Source organism: Mobula birostris, chromosome 25 (assembly GCF_030028105.1).
Source record: "Mobula birostris isolate sMobBir1 chromosome 25, sMobBir1.hap1, whole genome shotgun sequence".
NCBI lineage: Eukaryota > Metazoa > Chordata > Chondrichthyes > Myliobatiformes > Myliobatidae > Mobula > Mobula birostris.
The window spans coordinates 56,545,619-56,569,230 of NC_092394.1; the positions used below are offsets into that span (position 1 = coordinate 56,545,619).

General features: G+C 44.3%; 1 protein-coding gene across 1 annotated transcript in view; it reads left to right on the top strand.

Moving 5' to 3' along the window:
* Positions 1–23,612, top strand: part of LOC140187912 (breakpoint cluster region protein) — a 446,198-nt gene that overhangs the window by 415,204 nt on the left and 7,382 nt on the right. The gene's annotated exons all lie outside the window — the stretch shown is intronic.

A 23,612-nucleotide genomic window follows, 5' to 3' on the forward strand; every position in this document is an offset into this window, starting at 1 on the left:
AAACTATTACATAGCGTATGTTTAAAAAAGCGTAATGAGCATCTGCAAACATTTTTGGCCTGTAGTTCCATAAGAATGATTTAGCTTTAAACAGAAACCACAAATTATCATGCAATGGGCAAATCACTGAATACAGCCAGCAGAAAATATTAGAGCTACTCAGAAGGTTAAACAAAAAGTGCTAAGGCAGGGGCTTGCAGGTGATAGGTGGAACCAGGTAAGGAGACTGTTGGGCAGATGGAGCCCCATGTGATGAAGGTGAAATTAGAAGATAGTGGCTGGTCTACCAACTTGGCTCCCCCCATCCCTTTCTCACCTATCTGCTCATCAATCTCCTTCTAGCTCCACCTGTCACCTACCAGCCTCTGTATACCAACTACCTCTTCCTACACTCTCAGTCCTGAGGCAGGATCTCTACCTGAAAAGTCAACCATCCTTTTGCCTCTATAAATTCTGCCTGACCCACTGAGTACCCCAATAACTTTATTTTGGTCCACTTTATGCATCTGCTCTCTTGTTGCTCAAGTTAACTCTGTTCCTTTCTCCATTAATGCTACCTCAATTGCTGGGAACCTTCAACATTGTGTGTTTTTCTTTCAGATTTACATCAATTATATCAACACTGTGAACTAGTTTGGCTTAATAACAAAGTAGGAGATATGATGCAAGATGTCAGTGACAGGGCTGAAACTTACTCTATAACATCGTCTTTCATAAAAGTGGTTAACTGTCACTGGTTCGGATATGGCCCAAGTGCAGAGTGAGAGAAACTGAAGCAGGTCAATAGTTCACAAAACTTTAATGCCAACAGTGTTAAAGGGAAAATAAAACAATAAATGCTAGGCCAAACAGGACCGTTAACTAAAACTCTCAAATGGGAAACAAAGCCTACACTGCGGCTGAAAAGAACACCTAAATATTAAATGAATACCGCTAGTCTTCAGAGTCAGTTGACTCGACAGTCCAATTTCTCAGGCAAGCCCAATGCAAACAGGCAGCGAAGCATTGCTGTGCTCTGTCCAAGTCTCAACAAGCACTACAACGACAAGTATGGAGTTAAATACTATCACGGTTAAATAATAATTAGCTGACATGTGCAAATTCACAAGCGCCATTGCTGTATCTACTGCGCTGTGGAATCCGTGGCTGTGACAGGGCCCCGCTCTCCAGGCACAGCCCCTGAGGCGCCACAGACCTGTGTCCACTGGAAGTCCCGGATCAGCGACTTGTCCAAGATATCCTTCACCGAGATCCAAGTACGTTCTTCTGGGCCATACCTTTCCCAGTCCACAAGGTACTGGACCTTACCACGTACCCAGAGAGATGCCAGGAGGTGCCATACAGTTTAGACAAGGGAACCATCTACCAGGTGGGCAGGAGGGAGAGGTGGGGTGACTGGGGCCAGAGGAGAGATAGTAACCAGCTTGAGCTGTGAAACATGGAATACTGGGTGAATCTTCAATGATACTGGTAGACACAATCTTTTGGACACCTTGTTGACAGCCTTTTTCACTACAAACGGTCCCACATAGCGCGTTGCCAATTTCCAGTTCTCGACTTTCAGGAGAAAATCCCTTGACGCCAACCAGACCTCCTCTCCTGGCTTGAATGGCCTTACCTGTCGATGGAGTCGATCAGCCTGCCAGGCATGTTGTTTCTGGGCGTGCAGCAGAGAAGCCCTGGCTCGTCTCCAGGTGCGCTTGTAGCACTGGATCAGCTGTTCAGCAGCAGGAACCCTTACGTCGATCTCCTGATCAGGGAAGAGTGGGGGCTGGAATCCCCTCTGGCATTCAAAGGGAGACATACCAGTGGAGGACGACTGGAGGTTATTGTAGGCAATCTCTGCCCAAACCCATTGGGAGCTCCAGGACATGGGGTTGGAAGAGGCAAGACAGTGCAGGGTTGTCTCCAACTCCTGGTTCACTCTCTCAGTCTGTCCATTAGATTGGGGGTGGAAGCCAGACGAGAGGCTGGCCATGGCTCCTACAAGAGAGCAGAAAGCCTTCCAAGAGCGGGAAGTGAACTGTGGTCCATGATCAGATACTATGTCTTGAGGAAAACCATGGAACCTGAACACATGTTGAACCATGAGTGTGGCAGTCTCAGATGGGAGCTTGGGGAGGGCAATGAAGTGGGCAGCCTTGGAAAATTGATCCACAACGACCAAAATGGTGATGCTTCCTTCAGACGGGGGCAGACCAGTGATGAAATCTACTGAGAGGTGGGACCACGGGCGGTGGGGCACAGGCAGTGGACATACACACCCGCAGAATGCTAGCATGATGTTTTGTTCCAAGCGCGGGCGGGACAGGCAGATACAAAGTCATGGACATCCTAGGACATAAATGGCCACCAAAATTGTCTCTTTATTAAAAAAACTCCTGAGTTCATTGAATTCCTGGATGTACAGTCTGAGGGGACGCACTGCAGCAGAGACAAACAGCCGGTTGGGAGATCCCCCATCCGGGCCTGGATCTGATTGTTGTGCGGCCCTCACCTCTACCTCTATTCCCCAGATCACTGGAGCAGCGATACTTGAGCGAGGGAGGATAGGCTCCGGATTGGCATTGTCCTCAGATCCGTTGAACTGCTGGGAGAGGGCGTCGGCCTTTGTATTCTTGCTGCCGGAACGATAAGTAGGATGAAATTGAACCGTGTGAAGAAGAGAGCCCACCGGGCTTGACGAGCGTCTAGTCTATTAGCATCCTGAGTATAGGAGAGGTTCTTGTGATCTATCCAGACCAAGAATGGATGCTCTGCCCCCTCCAGCCAATGTCGACATTCCTCCAGGACCTCCTTGACAACCAGGAGCTCCTGGTTCCCAATGTTGTAATTCCTCTCAGCCGGAGTCAAAACGATGGGAAAGAAAGGCACAAGGGTGCAGCCAGCTCTCTGCAGACGAGTGCTGAGAGAGGACAGCTCCAATGCCTACATCGGATGCGTGCACCTCGACGATGAATGACTAAGATGGGTCTGGGTGTTGCAGCAGCGGGGCAGTGGTGAAATGTCGCTTTAGCTCGGAAAATGCTTGGTCAGCATCGTCTGTCCAATGTAATCCTGCCACGGTCTCCTTGGTGAGTGCATTAACTGGAGCCGCGATAGAGCTGAAATTCTAGATGAAGCGGCAATAAAAGTTCGCAAACCCCACGAAGTGCCATACCTGCTTGACTGTAGATGGTTTGGGCCACTCTGTAACTGCCTGAACTTTACTAGGGTCCATTTGAACACTGGATGGGGTAAGTATATAGCCCAAAAATGACACCTGGTCTTTATGGAATTCACATTTTTCGGGCTTGGCGTACAGGTTATTTTCAAGAAGCCATCTGAGTTCTCTCCAGACATGCTGGACGTGCTTCTGATGAGAGCGGGAATAGATGAGGATGTGATCTAAATACACAAGCACAAACTGGTTCACCATGTCCCTGAGCACATCGTTAACCAAAGCCTGGAAAAGGACAGACCAAAAGGCATGACCAGGTATTCATAGTGGCCATTAGAGGTGCTGAAAGCCATTTTCCACTCATCCCCTTCTCTTATGCGATTCAGATTGTAAGCATTGCACAGATCAATTTTGGAAAATATGGTTGCTCCCTGGAGATGTTCAAACACAGACACCAGCAAGGGAAGAGGGTAATGGATCTTCACAGTAAACACAAAATAATCTGCAGATGCTGGGGTCAAAGCAACACTCATAACACGCTGGAGGAACTCAGCAGGTCGGGCAGCATCCGTGGAAACAATGAGTCGGTGTTTCGGGCCGGAACCCTTCGTCAGGACTGAAGAGGGAAGGGGCAGAGGCCCTATAAAGAAGGTGGGGGGAGGGTGGGAAGGAGAAGGCTGGTAGGTTCCAGGTGAAAAACCAGTAAGGGGAAAGATAAAGGGGTGGGGGAAGGGAGGCAGGAAAGGTGAAGAAAGAACAGGGGAAAACACAATGGGTAGTAGAAGGAGGCGGGACCATGACGGAGGTGGTAGGCAGCTGGGGGAGGGGGCAGAGTGACATAGGGATAGGGGAAGGGCAGATACAGCATTTACATTCACCTTACTGCACTTCTTGTTAATGTTGCCAGTTAGGTTGTGTCAACTTGTGTTCTGTATGTGGTCTGCAGCATGTGATACTGCTTTTGCATTTCCCACTCTTTCCATATGGCTTCAAATTATTGGACACCTGTAGTGGGCTTTCATCTCATCTAGTATAGTCCAATCTGATTTGTTTATCTAAGAAAGGATGTGCTGACATTGGAGAGGGTTCGAAGGAGGTTCACGAAAATGATTCTGGGAATGAAAGGCTTATTATATGAGGAGCGTTTGATAATTCTGGGACTGTACTCGCTGGAATTTAGAAGAATGAGGGGGGATCTCATTAAAATCGATTGAATATTGAAAGGCTTCAAAAGAGTGAAAGTGGAAAGGATGCGTCCTATAGTGAGTTTAGGACCTGAGGGCACAACCTCAGAATACAGGGACGTTCATAAGACATAGGCGTAGAGTTAGACCATTCGCCCATCGAATCTGTTCCATCATTCCATCATGGCTGATCCTGGATGCCACTCAACCCCATACCTACCTTCTCACCATATCCTTTGACACCCTGACCAGTCAGGAAACTATCAACTTCCGCTCGAAATACACCCATGGACTTGGACTCCACTAAAATCTGTGGCAGAGCATTCCACAAATCCACTGCTCTACGTTTAAAAAGAATTACTCGTTAACGTCTGTTCTAAAGGGTCACACGTCAATTTCGAGGCTGTGCCCTCTGGCCTGGATACCACCACCAACACAGGAAACATCCCCTCCACATCCACATTATCAAGTCCCTTCAACCTTCGGTAGGTTTAAATGAGATTCCTCCGCATTCTTCTAAATTTCAGTGAGTACAGGCCCAAAGCTACTAAACACTCCTCATATGTAAAGCCCCTCGTTCCCAGAATCGACCTTGTGAACCTCCTCTGGACTCCCTCCAATGACAACACATCCTTTCTGAGATATGTGGGCCAAAACTGTTGACAATCCTCCAAGTGTGGCTTAATTAGTATCTTATAAAGCCTCAGCATTATCTCATGGAAACATAGAAACATAGAAAACCTACAGGACAGTACAGGCCCTTCAGCCCACAATGCTGTGCCGAACATGTACTTACTTTAGAAATTACCCAGGGTTACCCATAGCCCTCTATTATTCTAAGCTCCATGTAGCTATCCAGGTGTCTATTAAAAGACCCTATCGTACCTGCCTCCACCACTGTCACCGGCAGCCCATTCCACGCACTCACCACTCTCGGTGTAAAAAAATTACCTCTGACATCTCCTCTGTACCTACTTCCAAGCACCTTAAATATGCGTCCTCTCGTGTTAGCCATTTCAGCCCTGGGAAAAAGCCTCTGACTATCCACACTATCAATGCCTCTTACCACCTTATACACCTCTATCGGGTCACCTATCATCCTCCGCCACTCCAAGGAGAAAAGGCCAAGTTTACTCAATCTATTCTTGTAAGGCATGCTCCCCAATCCAGGCAACATCCTTGTAAATCTCCTCTGCACCCTTTCTATAGTTTCCACATCCTCCCTGTAGTGAAGTGACCAGAACTGAGCACAGTACTCCAAGTGGGGTCATACCAGGATCCTACATAGCTGTAACATTACCTCTCAGCTTTTGAACTCAATCCCACCGTTGTTGAAGGCCAATACACCGTATGCCTTCTTATCCACACAGTCAACCTGTGCAGTAGCTTTGAGTGTCCTATGGACTTGGACCCCAGGATCACTCTGATCCTCCACACTGCTTAGAGTCTTACCATTAATACAATATTCTGCCATCATATTTCACCTACCAAAATGAACCACCTCACACTTATCTGGGTTGAACTCTATCTGCCATTTCTCAGCCCAGTTTTCCATCCTATCGATGTCCCGCTGTAACCTCTGACAGACCCCCACACTTCCACAACACCCCCAAATTTTGTGTTATCAGCAAATGTACTAACCCATCCCTCCACTTCCTCATCCAGGTCATTTATAAAAATCATGAAGAGAAGGGGTCCCAGAACAGATCCCTGAGGCACACCATTGGTCATTGACCTCCTTGCAGAATATGACCCGTTTATAACCACTCTTTGCCTTCTGTGGGCAAGCCAGTTTTAGATCCACAAAGCAATGTCCCCTTGGATCCCATGCCTCCTTACTTTCTCAATAAGCCTTGCATGGGGTACCTTGTCAAATGCCTTGCTGCAATTTCCCCTTACTCCAATGAAATGTTTTCCTAATTTGTCTGTTCTATCCCTGTCTAGCACTATGGTAAAGGAGATAGAACTGTGATCACTCTTTCTAAAATGCTCTCCCACTGAGAGACCTGACACCTGACCAGGTTCATTTCCCAATACCAGATCAAGTACAGCCTCTCCTCTTGTCGGCTTATCTGCATATTGTGTAAGAAAACCTTCCTGAACACACCTAACAAACTCCATCCCATCTGAACCCCTTGCTCTAGGGAGAGGCCAATCAATATTGGGGAAATTAAAATCTTCCATCACAACAACCCTGTTATTATTGCATTGTTCCAGAATCTGTCTCCCTTTCTGCTCCTTGACATCCCTGTTACTATTGGGTGGTCTATAAAAAACTTCCAGTAGAGTTATTGATCCCTACCTGTTTCTAACTTCCACCCACAGAAACTCAGTAGACAATCCCTCCTTGACTTCTTCCTTTTCTGCAACCATGACACTATCTCTGATCAGCAGTGCCACGCCCCCATCTCTTCTGCCTCCCTCCCTGTCCTTTCTGAAACATCTAGAACCTGGCACTCTTAAGTAGCCATTCCTGCCCCTCAGCCATCCAAGTCTCTGTAATGGCCACAACATCATAGTTGCAGTACTGATCCACGCTCTAAGCTCATCCGCTTTGTTCATAATACTCCTTGCATTAAAATAGACACATCTCAAACCATTAGTCTGAGCGCATCCCTTCTCTATCACCTGCCTATCCTCCTTTTCACAATGCCTACAAGCTTTCTTTATTTGTCAGCCAACTGCCCCTTCCTCCATCTCTTAAATTTGGTTCCCACCGCCCCCCCCCAATCAATTCTAATTTAAACTCTCCCCAATAGATTTAGCAAACCTCCCTGCCAGGATATTGGTCCCCCTCGGATTCAAGTGCAACCCATCCTTACTGTACAGGGCACACCTGCCCCAAAGGAGGTCCCAGTGATCCAGAAATCTGAATCCCTGACCCCTGCTCCAATACCTCAGCCACGCATTTATCCTCCACCTCACTCTATTGCTTGCTTTTATTATTCTATTCTCTTTGAAATAAATGCCAACACTGCATTTGCCTTGTTTACCACAGACTCAACCTGTAAAACGTCCTTTTAGAACGGAGATGATTAGAAATTTCTTTAGCCAGAGGGTGGTGAATCTGTGGAATTCTTTGTGAAAGGTGGCTGTGGAAGCTAGGTCACTGGGTGTATTTAAGGCAGAGGTTGATAGGTTTTCTATTAGTCAGGGCATAAAAGGTTATGTGGAGAAGGCAGGAGAATGGGATTGAGAGGGAAACGGAGTGGCCATGATCAAATGGCAGAATAGACAGTGTTCTAGTCTAAAAATGCTGCCAATGTAATTTGTCTCCAATGTCATTTGCCCATGCAGAATCATGGACCTGAAACCTCTCTCACTCCATGGATAATGAGAATTTTCATAATTTCCTTTCTTATTTCAAGCATTTTAGGGTTTTTGGTTTTTAACTGGTGTCATTGCTGCATTTATTCATGAATATTCTAATGTAGTGAATTACATTTAATTGGGCCATAAGACCATAAGACACAGGAGCAGGAGTAGGCCATTTGGCCCATTGAGACTATTCCACCATTCAATCATGGCTGATCCCTTTTTCCCCTCCTCAGCCCCACTCCCCGGCCTTCTCCCCATAATCTTTAATGTCGTGTGCAATCAAAAACCTATGAAGCTCTGCCTTAGATACACTCAGTGACCTGGCTTCCACAGCTGCCTGTGATAACAAATTCCACAAATTCACCACTCTTTGACTAAAGAAATTTCTCCGCATCCCTGTTTTAAATGGATGCCCCTCTATTCTGAGGCTGTGCCCTCTTGTCCTAGACTCTCCCACCATGGGAAACATCCTTTCCACATCTACTCTGCTAAGCCTTTCAACATTAAAAAGGTTTCAATGAGATCCTCCCTCCCCCCATCCTTCTAAATTCCAGTGAGTACAGACCCCGAGCCATCAAATGTTCCTCGAATGATAACCTGTTCATTCCTGGAAACATCCTTGTGAATCTCCACTAATGCGAGCATATCTTTTCTGAGATGAGGAGCCCAAAACAGTTCACAGTGCTCAAGGTGAGGCCTCACCAGTGCCTTATAAAACCTCAGCATCACATCCCTGTTCTTGTATTCTAGACCTTTTGAAATGAATGTTAACACTGGATTTGCCTTCCTCACCACCTACTCCCTGGCCTTTAGCATTATCATGGAAAAGGATAGTATCAGAGAGGACAGGAAAATTTTTAATTGGGGAAGGGCAAATTATGAGGCTATAAGGCTAGAACTTGCGGGTGTGAATTGGGATGATGTTTTTGCAGGGAAATGTACTATGGACATGTGGTCGATGTTTAGAGATCTCTTGTAGGATGTTAGGGATAAATTTGTCCCGGTGAGGAAGATAAAGAATGGTAGGGTGAAGGAAGCATGGGTGACAAGTGAAGTGGAGAATCTAGTCAGGTGGAAGAAGGCAGCATACATGAAGTTTAGGAAGCAAGGATCAGATGGGTCTATTGAGGAATATAGGGAAGCAAGAAAGGAGCTGAGAAGAGCAAGAAGGGGGCATGAGAAGGCCTTGGCGAGTAGGGTAAAGGAAAACCCCAAGGCATTCTTTAATTACGTGAAGAAAAAAAGGATGACGGGAGTGAAGATAGGACCGATTAGAGATAAAGGTGGGAAGATGTGGCTGGAGGCTGTGGAAGTGAGTGAGGTCCTCAATGAATACTTCTCTTCGGTATTCACCAATGAGAGGGAACTTGATGATGGTGAGGACAATATGAGTGAGGTTGATGTTCTGGAGCATGTTGATATTAAGGGAGAGGAGGTGTTGGAGTTGTTAAAATACGTTAGGACGGATAAGTCCCCGGGACCTGACGGAATATTCCCCAGGCTGCTCCACAAGGCGAGGGAAGAGATTGCTGAGCCTCTGGCTAGGATCTTTATGTCCTCGTTGTCCACGGGAATGGTACTGGAGGATTGGAGGGAGGCGAATGTTGTTCCCTTGTTCAAAAAAGGTAGTAGGAATAGTCTGGGTAATTATAGACCAGTGAGCCTTATGACTGTGGTGGGAAAGCTGTTGGAAAAGATTCTTAGAGATAGGATCTATGGGCATTTAGAGAATCATGGTCTGATCAGGGACAATCAGCATGGCTTTGTGAAGGGCAGATCATGTCTAACAAGCCTGATAGAGTTCTTTGAGGAGGTGACCAGGCATATAGATGCGGGTAGTGCAGTGGATGTGATCTATATGGATTTTAGTAAGGAATTTGACAAGGTTCCACATGGTAGGCTTATTCAGAAAGTCAGAAGGCATGGGATCCAGGGAAGTTTGGCCTGGTGGATTCAGAATTGGCTTGCCTGCAGAAAGCAGAGGGTGGTGGTGAAGGGAGTACATTCAAATTGGAGGGTTATGACTAGTGGTGTCCCACAAGGATCTGTTCTGGGACCTCTACTTTTCGTGATTTTTATTAACGACCTGGATGTGGGGGTAGATGGGTGGGTTGGCAAGTTTGCAGCGACACAAAGGTTGGTGGTGTTGTAGATAGTGTAGAGGATTGTCGAAGATTGCAGAGAGACATTGATAGGATGCAGAAATGGGCTGAGAAGTGGCAGATGGAGTTCAACTGGGAGAAGTGTGAGGTGGTATACTTCGGGAGGACAAACTCCAAGGCAGAGTACAAAGTAAATGGCAGGATACTTGGAAGTGTGGAGGAGCAGAGGGATCTGGGGGTACATGTCCACAGATCACTGAAAGTTGCCTCACAGGTAGATAGGGTAGTTAAGAAGGCTTATGGGGTGTTAGCTTTCATAAGTCGAGGGATAGAGTTTAAGAGTCGCAATGTAATGATGCAGCTCTATAAAACTCTGGTTAGGCCACACTTGGAGTACTGTGTCCAGTTCTGGTCGCCTCACTATAGGAAGGATGTGGAAGCATTGGAAAGGGTACAGATGAGATTTACCAGGATGCTGCCTGGTTTAGAGAGTATGGATTATGATTAGAGATTAAGGGAGCTAGGGCTTTACTCTTTGGAGAGAAGGAGGATGAGAGGAGACATGATAGAGGTGTGCAAGATAATAAGAGGAATAGATAGAGTTGATAGCCAGCGCCTGTTCCCTAGGACACCACTGCTCAATACGAGAGGACATGGCTTTAACGTAAGGGGTGGGAAGTTCAAGGGGGATATTAGAGGAAGGTTTTTTACTCAGAGAGTGGTTGGTTCATGGAATGCACTGCCTGAGTCAGTGGTGGAAGCACTCGTGAAGCTTAAGAGACTACTAGACAGGTATATGGGAGGAACTTAAGGTGGGGGGTTATATGGGAGGCAGGGTTTGGGGGTCGGCACAACATTGTGGGCCGAAGGGCCTGTAATGTGCTGTACTATTCTATGTTCTATGTACTCAACTTGCAAGTTAACCTTGAGGGTGTTCTGCACAAGGACTCCTAAGTCCCTTTGAATCTCAGATTTTCGTATTTTTCTCCTCGTTTAGAAAATAGTCTGCACATTTATTTCTACTACCAAAGTTCATGACCAGAAGGCGTTTGATAAGGTGGAACACATGAAGCTGTTTAACAAGATAAAATCCTATTGCACTACAGGAAAGGTACTGGCATGATTAGCAGAAGGGCTGACAGGCAGACAGGCAGAAAGCAGCAAGTAAGAATAAAAGGGGTCTTTTCTGGTTGGCTGCTGGTGACTAGTAGTGTTCCTCCGGGGTCAGTATTGGGACTGCTACTTTTCACATTGTTTGTCAATGATTTGGATAATGGAATTGATGGTTTTGTGGGAAGGTTTGCAGATGATACGAAGATAGATGGCAGGGTAGGTAGTGTTGAGGAAGCAACGCGATTAAAGCAGTACTGAGACAAATTGGAGGAAAGGGCAGATGGAATACAGTGTTGGGAAATGAATTTTGGTAAAAGGAGCAATAGTGCGGACTATTATCTAAATGGGGAGAAGATTCAAACATCAGAGGTACAGAGGGACTTAGAGAACATGCAAGACTCCCAGAGGACTAATTCACAAGTTGAGTTTGTGTTAAAGAAGCCAAATGCAATCTTGGCATTTATTTCAAGGGGAATAGAATATAAAAACATGGAGATAATGCTGAGCTTTTATAAGACACTAGTCAGGCCGTACAGAGTATTGTCAACAGTTCTGGGCACCATATCTCAGAAAGGATGTGTTGTCATTGGAGGGAGTCCAGAGGAGGTTCATAAGGATGATTCCAGGAATGAAGGGGTAACATATGAGAAACGTTTGGCAGCTTTGGGCCTGTACCCACTTGAATTTAGAAGAATGCAGGGGGTTCTCATTGAAACCTATCGAATGTTGAAAGGACTAGATGGGGTGGATGTAGAGAGGATGTTTCCTATGGTGGCAGTATCCAGAACTAGAGGGCACAGCCTAAAATTTGAACAGAGCTAAGGAGGAGTTTTTTAAGCCAGAGGGCAGTGAATCTGTGGAATGCACTGACACAGATTGCGGTGGAGACCAAGTCTGTAGGTATATTTAAGGTGGAAGTTGATGTTTCCTGATTTGTCAAGGCAACAAAGGATGGCGGGAAGACAGATGTATGAGGTTGAGTGGGATCTGGAAGCAGACTCAATGGGCTGAATGGCCTAATTCTTGCGGTCTTACAGACCATGCATTGTCCAACATTGTATTTCATTTGCCATTTTCTTGCCCATTCTCCAAATCTGTCTAAATGCTTCCTCAACACTACCTGCTCCTCCACCAATCTTTGTGTCACCTGCAAGCATGGCAACAAAATTACCTATTCCATCATCTAAATCATTGATATACAAAATGAAAACAATTGGTTCCAACTCCAACCCTTGCGGAACACCACCAGTCACTGGCAGCCAACTGAAAAAGGATCCTTTTATTCCCAGTCGCTGCCTCCTACCAATCAGCCAATGCTCTAACCATGTTAGTAACTTTCCTGTAATACCATGGGCTCTTAACTTGGTAAGGAGCCTCAAGTAGTCCAAATGTACAACATCCACTGCATCCCCTTTATCTATCCTACTTGTATTCTCTTTAAAGAATTCCAACAGGTTCGTCAGGCAAGATATTTCCTTTAAGGAAACCATGCTGACTTTGTTCTCCCTCACCACCATTCAGGGCCCCAGACAGTCCTTCCAGGTGAGGTGACACTTCACCTGTGAGTCGGTTGGGGTGATGTGCTGCGTCTGGTGCACCCGATGCAGCCTTCTATATATTGACGAGACCTGGCACAGGCTGGGAGACCGTTTCACTGAACACCTACGCTCTGTCCGCCAGAGAAAGCAGGATCTCCCAGTGGCCACACATTTTAATTCCACGTCCGATTGCCATTCTGATATGTCTATCCACAGCCTCCTCTACTGTCAAGATGAAGCCACACTCAGGTTGGAGGAACAACACCTTATATTCTGTCTGGGTAGCCTCCAACCTGATGGCATGAATGCCCCACCTCCCCTTCGTACCCCATCTCTTATTTGTTTATTTGTGTATCTATGTATGTATTTCTCTGTTTTTCTCCCTGTCACTATTACTCCTTGCCCATTCTCTGGGCTCCCCTCCCCTTTCTTTCTCCCTAGGCCTCTCGTCCCATGATCCTCTCCCTTCTTCAGCCTCATATCCCTTTTGCCAATCAACTTTCCAGCTCTTAGCTCCATTCCTCCCCCCCCTGTCTTCTCCTATCATTTTGGATCTCTCCCTCCCCCTCCCACTTTCAAATATCTTTCTATCTCTTCTTTCAGTTAGTCCTGACGAAGGGTCTCGGCCCAAAACATCGACTGTATCTCTTCCTGTAGATGCTGCCTGGCCTGCTGCATTCACCAGCATTTTTTATGTGTGTTGGTTGAATCTCCTCGTGTTTGCTGACTTTGTTCTATCTTGTCCTGTGCCATCAACAACTCCATTACCTCATCATTAATAATTGACTCCAACATCTTCCTAACCACTGAGGTCAGGCTAACTGGTGTCTAATTTCCTTTCTGCTGCCTTCTTCCTTTCTGAAAGAGTGGAGTGACATTTGCAATTTTCCAGTCCTCTGGCACCACAACCTCTTTCAGTACCCTAGGGTGTAGTTCATCTGGTCCAGGTGACTTATATACCCTTAGGTCTTTCAGCATTTTGAGTGCCTTCTCCCTTGTAATTAGTAACTGCACTCACTTCTCTTTCCTCACATCCTTCAATATCCGGCTCACTAGAGTCTTCCACAGTGAAGACTGATGTAAAGTACTCACTTAGTTCATCTGCCATCTCCTTGATCCCCGCTATTATTTCTCTTGCATCATTTTCTAGTGGTTCTATATCACTCTCATTTCTCTTTTATATTTTTACATACTTGAAAATGATTTTACTATCCAGTTTGATATTGTTCATTAGCTTGCTTTCATATTCATCTTTTCCCTCCTAATGATTCTTTTAGTTGCTCTCTGTAGGGTTTTAAAAGCTTCCTAATCCTCTGTCTTCCCACTAATTTTTGTTTTCTTGTATGCCCTCTCCTTTGCTTTTACATTAGCTTTGACATCCCTTGTCAGCCATGGTTATACTATTTTGCTGTTTGAGGATTTCTTTGTTTCTGGAGTACATCTATCTTGCACCTTCTTTATTTTTCCTAGAAACTCACACCATTGCTACTCTGCTGTCATCCCTGCCAGCATTGCCTTCCAATTTACTATGGCCAACTCCTCTCTCATTTCCTTTACTCCACTAACCAATTAATGGCCATTGGTTAATCATGAAATTCACTTATTCGGGACAGCTCTTCAAGTACAAAATTTAATCACAAAAATAGCCAGGATTCACTCTGTTTATTTGGGACACTTTGTTACGTAATTCAGACAGAAGACTTGCCGAACAGTTTCTAACTAGCATCAGTCACATGTATTTATGTGGACGTTAAAACACTGCACCATGCTTAGATACTTTCTAGATAGCTTCAGTTTAAACAGCGCCAGGAAATTTATTGTTGGATTATGACACTACTTCATGCAGGAAGGAAATGAAGGCAGTCTATTACCTACCAGGTGTCTGCGCTTATTTTGTTCATTCATAGTCAATCAAAAGATCAGCAAGAAATATAGACAGCACTGCTGGGACCGTGATGCTCCCTTTGCTGCACTCATCTCTTAATCCCAGCAGGATTTGCAATGGATCTGTTCCTGTGAAATACTGTTCAAATCCAGCCATGAAACAGACAGAACAATGCTGAACTTTAGGAATTAAGTTGCTCTGTCCCATTTAGTTATAGACAGGCAGATATGCCAGTGCAGCATTGAAGGATCTGAACCAGATTGGCAGGAGCTGGCAAAGTAGCAGTGAGGCAGGCTGAAGTGTGTTTATTTTAATGCTAGGAGTATTAAAGGTAAAGGATAGAAACGCCGAGCATGGATCACTATGTAACAAGGGTTTCCGCAACCTAGGCTCTATGGGCCCCTTGCTTAATGGTATTGGTTGATAGTATAAAAAAGGTTGGGAGCCCCTAGTCTATTGAATGTGATGTTGTGGCCATTACAGAGACTTGATAGAGAGAGGGACAGAGCTGGATGTTTAACGTACCAGAGTTTCAATGCTTATGAAGAGATAAATAAAAAAGGTGGTGTGGGCTTACATTATTATTCCAGGATAATATCATAGCTGCACTTAGGGGGAGGAATAAGGGAGGGCTCATCAACTGAATCTATATGGTTAGAACTAAAATATAGGTAAAGTGCAATCACTCTGTTGGGATTATACTACAGACCGCCCCTCCCCCCTCCCCATCCCTAATAGTTATCAGGACATTGAAGAACAAATATGCAGGCATTTTAGGAAAAGGCAAAATAACATTTATTGGTGTGGGTGACTTCAGTTGGCCCCATTGTAGTCTGGGACATCATAAGGGCACAGGAGTTAGGGCAGAGTTTCTCAGAAGTGTTCAGGAAATTTTCTTAGAACAGTATGTGAATAGTCTAACTAGATGAAGGGCCACATTGGACCTTGTAAGGGGAAATGGGCCTGGCCAGGAGAACTTGACCTTTCAGTGGGAGAACATTTTGGAAACATGATCACTACTTCCTAAGTTTTAAGACAGTTATGAATAAGGATAAATATGATCCTCGTGGTCCTTGTGAGTATTAAATTGAAGCAGGGAAAAATAACATAAAACCATAAGATATTAGAGCAGAATTAGGCCATTTGGCCCTTCGAGTCTGCCCCGCCATTTCATTGTGGCTGATACATTTTCCCTCTCAGCCCCGATCTCCTGCCTTCACCCCGTATCTTTTTGTGCCCTAATTAAGAATCTATCAACCTCTGCCTTAAATTGTTGTTTGTCCATCGTCATCGTCGATGAAGACCTCGACACCATTGATGGTGTCAAGACTAGCGCATGATTTGGATTTAAGTGAGGGAGAGTTGCGCAGCGTCAGCCTCACTCTCTCCCCAGTTCCCATCTGGATCCAGTGGCAAGACAGAGTCGAGACAGCTGGAGATGGGACTAGGTGCAGTGGATGACCAGGACCTCTTCTGTGTCTTGTCCTGCTCTACGCGTTCTACAGCGCTTGCAGAGACCGCCTTCTTGACCGTTGGACCTTCCATTGGTCTCATCCGCTCAATCCGCCGGAGTCTGTCTTCACATGCTGGGATAGACATCTCCCTATCTCACCGAGGGTTTGAGACCCGTCGGCTACCCTCACCTGGTTTAGCCGGCTAGTCAAAGCCGTTGCCTGGGGTGTGGCCACTGTCGCATGCAAACAGCTACAAGGAGCCACAGGTGAGAGCTGAGTGTCAGGTGGGGACCAAAGGTGGACTAACCACTTTGAAAAGGACGCGACATGTTCCCCCACCAGAGATGCTACCCCTTCTGACACCCCATACACCCTTCTGTCTTAAATATAGCAAATCACTTGGCCTCCACAGCCACCAGTGGCAACAAATTCCACAGATTCACCACTCTCTGGCTGAAGAAATTCCTCATCTCCATTCTAAAAGGATGTCCTCTGGTCTTAGACTTCCTCCAGCTCTCCACATCCACGCTACCAGGGCCTTTCAATATTTGATAGATTTTAATAAGGTCAACCCCTCATTCTTCTGAATTCCAGTGACTAGTCCAGAGCCACCAGATGCTCCTCATATGAAAAGCCTATCAATTGCGGAATCAAAACTGATCACAATATTACAATTGAGGTCTCACCAGTGCTTTATGAATTCTCAACATTACATCCTTGCTTTTATATTCTAGACCCCTTGAATACTAACACCGCATTTGCCTTCCTCACCACTAACTCAATCCGTAATTTAAACTTTAGGGAATCCTGCACGAGGATTCCTAAGTCCCTTTGCACCACATATTTTTGAATTTTCTCTCCATTTAGAACATAGTCTACCCTTTTATTTCTCCTGTATGACCATACATTTCCCAACACTCTATTCTGTCTGTCACTTCTTTACCCATTCTCCTAATCTCTGTAGCTTCTCTACTTCCTGAAAACAACCTGCCCCTCCACCTGGCTTTGTACCATCTGCAAACTTGGTCACAAAGCTATCAATTCTGTCATCTAAGTCATTGATATATAAAAATGATCCCTTAAGGAAACACTGCTGACTACGGCCTATTTAATCATGTGCCTCCAAGTATCCCAAAACTACATCCTTAACAATCGACTCTAACATCTTCCCAAGCACTAACTGAGGTCAGACTAACTGGCCTATAATTTTTCTTTCTTCTGCATCTCCCTCTTGAAGAGTGAAGTGATATTTGCAATTTACCATTCCTCTAGAACCATGCCAGAATCAACTGATTCTTGAAAGATTACTAATGCCTCCATAATCTCCAGCCATCTCTTTCAGAATCCTGGGTGTATACCATCTGGTCCAAGTGACATCTACCTTCAGACCTCTCAGTTTCCAAACAGCCTTCTCCCTAGTAATGACAACTTCACACACTTAAGCCTCCTGACACTCTCAAACTTCTGGCATACTGCTGGTGTTATCCACAGTGAAGGCTGATGCGAAATACTTATTCAGTTCTTCCGCCATTTCCTTGTCCCCCATTACTACCTCTCCAGCATCATTTTCCAGTGGTCCGATATCCCACTTTGATACAGTGGTTTCTCTCAGGTGATGTTATGTCTTAGTTTGGAAAAAATTATAAGTCAAACTTTTGATCCTAGATTTGACTTTGAGAAAAGGTGGGGTTCTGTTGCCCATTATTTTAATTTGATTTGAGTTAATTAAGATGGTCCTTTTCTGATGCTTGGGTATATGGATTTGGTTGGCAGATTGATGACTTTTTTTTATGGAAGTTTGTATGGTATATAGCTCCGAGTTGTGCTCCAAATGTTTTTTTTTTCTTTCCTTTTTTTTTGTTATTAGGGCGTTTTTTTGTTTAGTTAGTAGGGGTTCTTCGTTCCTCCTTTCTTTTTTCCAAAAAAAAGCTTTAACATTTTGTTTTTTTTTATTATTATTGATATACTGTTCAGTTTGGTTGATAGTTTAACTCTTATTCTACATGTGGATATGTTGTCTTGATTATCTTGATGTATTTTTCTTTGTTGTTAATTTTCAATAATAATTAATAAAAAAGATTTTAAAATGAAAAATCTACTCTTTTACACTTAATATATCTGAAGAAACATTTAGTATTTTCTTTGATATTATTGGTTAGCTTATTTTCATATTCCATCTTTTCCTTCTTTATGACATTTTTTGTTGCTTTCTGTTGGTTTTTAAAAGCTTCCCAATCCTCTAACTTACCACTAATTTTTGCTCTATTATATGCCCTCTCTTTGGCTTTTATGTTGGCTTTGACTTTTCTTGTCAGCAAGGCTGTGTCAGCTTGCCTTTAGAGTACTTCTTCCTCTTTGGGACGAATATATCCTGCATCTTTTGAATTGCTCCCAGAAATTCCAGCCATTGCTGCTCTGCTGTCAGTATTATTTTTCAATCAATTTTGGCCTGCTCCTCTCTCATGCCTCTTTAGTCCACTGTAATACTGATACATCTGACTTTAGCTTTTCTTTCGCATATTACAGGTTGAAATTACAAGATTGTTAGTTCAGAACAAGTGGGAATTTATTGGGAAGAATGGTAGTGAGAACAGTTTTGGACAAGTCCACATCTGACATGGGCAGGGCATGTAAAGACCAACTACACAGAGTACAGGACAGGTCTGTTCCAGTGATGAAGGAAGGACAAGGATAGCAGAATAATGGAACCTTGGATGACAAGTGAGGTGGCGAATTTAATGAAGAAGAAAAAAGAATCAGACTCAGGTTTAATATCACGACCATATGTCATGAAATTTGTTAACTTTGTGACAGCAGTACAATGCAATACCAAGTAATAGAAAAAAACTAGATTACAGTAAGTATATAGATATTAAATAGTTAAATTAGTAGTAGTGCAAAAATAGAAACAAAAAGTAGTGAGGTAGTGTTCATGGGTCCAATGTCCATTCACAGATCTGATAACAAAGGAAAAGAATTATTGAGTGTGTGCCTTCAGGCTTTTGTACATCTTTCCTCATGGCAATAACAAGAGGCCATGTTCTGGGTGATGGGGGTCTTTAATGATGGACATAACCTTCATGAGGTGCTGCTCCTTGAAGATACCATGGAGGCTAGTGCCAGTGGTGGAACTGACTAATTTTAGGTTAGGAAGTCGAGGATCCAGTTGCAGAGGGAGGTACAGAGGTTCCTCCCAGGTTCTCGAGCTTTTCAAACAGAACTATAGGAAAGATGATGTTAAATCTGACCTGTATCAATAAATAGCATCCTGACATAGGTATTTGTATTGTCCAGGTGATCCAAGCCTCCTTGGAGAGCCAATAAGATTGCATCCATCATAGGTCTGTTGTGGCAATAGGCAAATTGATCCTTGCTGAGGCAGAAGTTGATTATACCCATAACCAGCCATAAAAAAAGGAAGAATATACAAGGTTTAGGAAGCTGAAATCCAACAGGGCCCTTGAAAAGTATAAAGAAGCAGAAAAGAATTCAAAAAGGGAATTAAGAGAGGAGGGGCCGTGACAAGCATACAATAAGATATGAGCAGGATTTGGCTTTAGCTTATCAAGTCTTCTCTGCCATTCCATCATGGTTGATTTATTATCCCTCTCAACCCCATTCTCCTACCTTTTCCCTGTAACTTTTGACATCCTCTCTAATCAAGAACCTATCAACTTCCACTTTACATATAGAATCAGAATCAGGTTTATTATCACCGGTATGTGTCATGAAATTTGTTAACTTAGCAGTAGCAGTTCAATGCAATACATAATCTAGAAGAAGAAGAAAAAAACAAATAAATAAATAATGGTATATGTATGTTGAATAGATTAAAAATCATGCAAAAACAGAAATAATATATATTTCAAAAGTGTGGTAGTGTTCACAGGTTCAATATCCATTTAGGAATCAGATGGCAGAGGGGAAGAAGCTATTCCTGAATCACTGAGTGTGTACCTTCAGACTTCTGTACCTCGTACCTGATGGTAACAGTGAGAAAAGGGCATGCCTGGGTGCTGGAGGTCCTTTATAATGGACACCGCTCCTTGAAGATGCCTTGGGTACTTTGTAGGCTAGTACCCAAGATGGAGCTGCCTAGGTTTACAACCTTCTGCAGCTTCTTTCAGTCCTGTGCAGTAGCCCCTCCATACCAGACAGTGATGCAGCCTGTCAGAATGCTCTCCATGGTACATCTATAGAGGTTTTTGAGTGTTTTTGTTGATATACCAAATCCCTTCAAACTCCTAATGAAGTATAGTCGGCCTATCTCCACTAGTTGGCATATCTTGCTCCTGTACATCCTCTCGTCTCCATCTGAGATTCTACCAACAATGGTTGTATCATCAGCAAGTTCATAGATGGTATTTGAGCTATGCCTAGCCACACAGTCATGGGTATAGAGAGAATAAAGCAATGGGCTAAGCACACACCCTTGAGGTGCTTCAGTGTTGATCGTCAGTGAGGAGGCGATATTGTCACCAATCTGCACAGATTGTGGTCTTCCGGTTAAGAAGTTGAGGATCCAATTGCAGAGGGAGGTACAGAGGCCCAGGTTCTGTAACTTCTCAATCAGAATTGTGGGAATGATGATGTTAAATGCTGAGCTATAGTCGATTTACAGCATCCTAACGTAGGTGTTTGTATTGTCCAGGTGGTCTAAGGTCATGTAAAGAGACATTGAGATTGTGTCTGCTGTTGACCTATTGTGGCGATAGGCAAATTGCAGTGGGTCCAGGTGCTTGCTGAGGCAGGAGTTCAGTGTAGTCATGACCAACCTCTCAAAGCATTCCATCACTGTAGATGTGAGTGCTACTGGGTGATAGTCATTAAGGCAGCTCACATTATTCTTCTTAGGCACTGGTATAGTTGTTGCCTTTTTGAAGCAAGTGGGAACTTGTACCTGTAGCACTGCTGCCAGTTGGTTGGCACAAGTTTTCAGAGTCTTACCAGGTACTCCGTTGGGGCCATCCGCCTTGCGAAGATTCACCATCTTTAAAGACAGCCTAACACCGCCTTCTGAGATGGAGATCACAGGGTCACCAGGTGCAGCAGGAATCTTCGCAGCTGTAGTTATAGTCTCCCTTTCAAAGCGTGCATAAAAGGCATTGAGTTCATCTGGTAGTGAAGCATCGCTGCCATTCATGCTATTGGGTTTCGCTTTGTAGGAAGTAATGTCTTGCAAACCCTGCCAGAGTTGTACATCTGACGTCGCCTCTAACCTTGTTCAAATTTGTCTCTTTGCCCTTGAAATTGCCTTCCGCAAGTTGTCCCTGGTTTTCTGGTACAGACCAGGGCCGCTTGCCTTGAATGCCACAGATCTAGCCTTCAGCAGATGACATACCTCCTGGTTCATCCATGGCTTTTGGTTTGGGAATGTATAGCAAGTCTTTGTAGGCACACACTCATCCACACAGGTCTTAATGAAGTCGGTAACAACTGCAGCATACTCATCCAGATTCGAAGATGAATCCCTGAATATGGTCTAGACCACCGATTCAAAGCAGTCCTGTAGTCGTTCCTGTGATTCCCTTGTCCATACCTTCTTGGTCCTCACTGTTGGTGCTGCAGTCTTCAGTCTCTGCACATACTCAGAGAATAGAAGTACAACCAGGTGATCAGAGTTCCCAAAGTGATGTCATGGAATAGCTTGGTAGGCATTCTTGATGGTTTTTTAACAATGGTCCAGTGTGTTGTTCCTCGGTATTGCAAGTGATCTGTTGATGGTAATTGTTTAGCGATTTTTTTCAGACGGGCCTGGTTAAAATCCCCCAAAACGATGGTTAGGGTGCACTATTTCGTGCATGTTAATCCCATTGCTCAGATCATCTAAAACCTGATTGACATTGGCCTGAGGTGGAAAGTTTACCCCTACCAAAATGATCATGGAAATCTTTGCCATTTTGATTTAGAATTGGCTTGCCTATAGAAGACAGAGCACAGAAGTATATGGGTCTTAATCTGCCCGGGGGCCTGTGACTAGTGGTGCTCTGCAGGGATTTATACTGTGACCTCTGCTCTGTATGTGTCTATATACATATACATTCAAAGACGTCCTAAAAGCCAACATGAAGAAATGTAACATCAACATCAACAATTGGGAAACCAATGCCAAGGACAGGAAACTCTGGTAAGCCATTATCTGAGAAGGAACAGCAACTTTCAAAGCCAACAGATGTGCAGAATTAGAAGAAAAGAGAAGAAAATGGAAAGAGAGGCAGCAACAACCAAAGCCCGATCTGCCATCTGGAACTACCTGTCCTGAATGCGGAAAAACTTTCAAAGCCAAGATTGGACTCATAAGCCACTTGAGAGCCCATAAGTAAATCAACAGAACGAAGACCATCCTCGACCTCGGGGGATAGCCACGACGATGACATATAAAACTTGGATGAAAACATTGAAGAGTGGGTAAATAAGTTAGCAGTTAGAAAGTACTAAGGAGAGGGCAAGCTAACATTCTCTTGGGAAGTGAGGCATGATAAGTGACTGAGGTGTCATTGGGGAAGCACCTTGGAAACTGTGTCTGTAGTTCTATTAGTTTTAATGTAGTTGTGGAAAAGGACCAATATAGTCATAGTCATACTTTATTGATCCTGGGGGAAATTGGTTTTCATTACAGTTACACCATAAATAATAAATAGTAATAGAACCATAAATAGTTAAATAGTAATATGTAAATTACTTCATACTTAGTAAATATGTTCCACAAGTTAAAGTTCTAAGTTGGAGCAAGGCAGATTTTGATGGTATGAGAAGGGAACTGGCATAAGTTGATTGGAGTAGGTTGTTTGCAGGCAATGGGACATCTGACAAGTGGGATGCCTTTCAAAAGTGAGATATGGAGAGGTCAGGGTTTGCATTTTCCTCTTAGATTGAAAAGTAAGGCTGACAGGAGTAGGGAGCTTTGGATGAAGAGAGACATGGAGGGCTCTGATCAGAAAAAAAAGAGGCATGTCAGGTATAGGCAGCTGGGATCAAGTGAATCCTTAGAGGAATGTAGTAGATGCTTGAGTATAGTTATAAGGAAATCAAGACAGGCTAAAAGGAGGTATGGATAGCTTAGGCAGGGAAGATTAAGAAGAATCCAAAAAGATTTTAGATTAGCATTGTCAGTCGGGGAAATCATTGAGGTCCTCAAGATATCGGGTGAGTGCCTAGATAACTGCCTGAAGAAATGGCCTTGTATTTCAGTTTTGCCTCTCCCATGGTCCATAACCTGGCTATTATGAAGGCATGGCTTTTGCCTGCTTCGCAACAGGCAGAGGACAGAAGCAGCTGGTGATAATGGAAGGACCACACTGTCAGTCTGGTGGTTGTTCAGTGACAAGTTGTGCCTCAACCTGAGTGTTTGGTGTCAAAGTTTGACCAGAGTCCACAAATTTGAGGATTTTAAACATTTTGAGGGATGTGGAGCATAATTCCTCAACTCTACAACTTTACAAGATTTCAACAGAGTCTAGGTGAACTGGGCCAAAGAATAGCAGATGGAATTTCACTCTGACAGCTGGAGCGGACCACAACCTCAATTCAGTGCAGAGCTGAGTAAGCATTGCAGAGCTGCGACCAGAACCAGTCCTTACTTCACCTCTGGTCCCAACACCCTGAACTTTTCAATCTGGGCCTGCGCTTAAGTCCTCCAAACATCAGGTCGTTCTCGCTCTTGGACTGCTCTGGAACTTGAACCCAGCCACCATGATTTAGCCCATACCCGACCTTTCCAATTTGGCCTGGTGTTTAAATTGATCAGACATTGGAACTTTCTTTTCTCTCAGAGATGCCATATCTCCGCCTCCACCTTCCCTTGCCTCGATCGGGCCTACCCTATGCCACTGCCACCACTCGCCTCTCCATTGTTAGT